The 1,371-nt window shown below is 39.9% G+C and overlaps 1 non-coding gene across 1 annotated transcript; it reads right to left on the bottom strand.

Annotated features, from left to right (window-relative positions):
- Window positions 1-660: 660 nt before the first annotated feature.
- On the bottom strand, window positions 661-821 carry LOC135275073 (U1 spliceosomal RNA). Its single transcript, XR_010342786.1, has one exon. It is a non-coding gene; the product is annotated as a U1 spliceosomal RNA (small nuclear RNA).
- Window positions 822-1,371: the final 550 nt, after the last annotated feature.

Raw genomic sequence — 1,371 nt, 5'->3', positions numbered from 1 at the left:
AACTTTAATGCTATCTCTCCTTTTCAATTAAAAAAAATGAATAAAGGAGAAAAGTTTACTAATTTATTCTGACCTTTTTTTCTGTGTGCACTCCTAATGTCCAGTGATAGTAGAATATCAATGGAAAAGAAAAATCTGCATGTATATTTGTGTGTATGTTTGCGTATACGTGTATGTGTGCCTGTGCATGTGTGTGTGTCTATGTGCATGTGTGTATATCAGTTACTTTATCTGTTATGCATTTCAAAAGTGCCCATGGCCCAATTTTTGTTGGTGTCTTTTATGATGTTTGCTAAGATTCTTTGCATTTTATTTTTCCTTGCAATATTTTAGACTTGGTACCCATTAGGGTGTTCTTGAGTTGCAAGCAACACAAACTTGAAAAAGTGAATTATCCGAATCCCTTCTCCTTCAGGTAAGTGAACACTAGAGGCATGCAGCTATGGATGGAAAATGTAATTCCAAACTGTCTGCAGGGAACCCAACCTCTGCTCCCTTCTTACTGTGCGGCTGTCAGGTGTGGCAATATCCTCATGCTCACAAGATGGCAGTTTTACCTCTAGGCATCACATTTGTATTCCAGGCATATGAGAGGGAAAATGGGCCAAAACAGTGGGCCAGCTCAATCTGTATCTTTTTTTCTAATTATTTCTTTAACTAGGGGAAATTGTAAATGCCGCTCCCTACTGCCACAATTATGCAGTTGAGTTTATCACATTTGGGAAAATCGTAGGGGTCAGCACATGTGGAGCACAATGGTTAAGCTTTGCCCTGGGAAAATCACCTTCGTGATCATGTTGTTTTTCCTGTTAAGTGAGTCTGCTTCTTTTGATCAGAAAACAGAAGTTTTCCTAGGAGTCTCACCAAAGAAAATTAAGATTAATTCTCATTGGCCAGAACTATGTCAAAAAGTCACCACTAGACCAGACGAAGCCTAAGAAATTGAGACTCTTAGCTGGACAGGTAGCTAACCAACCAACATAGGAGTTAGCTTAGAAATGAACGAAAAGTAGAGATAAACATTGAATAGACCAATCACAGTGTCTTCTACAGTTTTTCTGTGGTTAGAATATGTGTTTTCTATGGTTGTTATATATTCATTTTTTACTTTATAATTGGCAATAGGTAACATCGCTTGGCTGTATCCCCACCTGAACTTCACCTTGAATTGTAGCTCCCATAATCCTCATGTGTCGTAGGATGGACCCGCTGGGAGGTAATTGAATCATGGGGGCGGGTTTTCTCATGCTGTTCCTGTGATAGTGCCTAAGTCCCATGAGATCTGATGGTTTTATAAAGGGTAGCTCCCCTGCACAGGCTCTCTTGCCTGCCATCATGTGAGACATGCCTTTGCTCCTTCTTCACCTTCCA

The sequence above is a fragment of the Aotus nancymaae genome, unplaced genomic scaffold (genome assembly GCF_030222135.1).
Source record: "Aotus nancymaae isolate 86718 unplaced genomic scaffold, 86718_ANA_hifiasm-v0.15.2.pri h1tg000014l, whole genome shotgun sequence".
In the NCBI taxonomy this organism is placed as follows: Eukaryota; Metazoa; Chordata; class Mammalia; order Primates; family Aotidae; genus Aotus; species Aotus nancymaae.
This window is presented reverse-complemented; position numbering and strand designations above follow the sequence as displayed.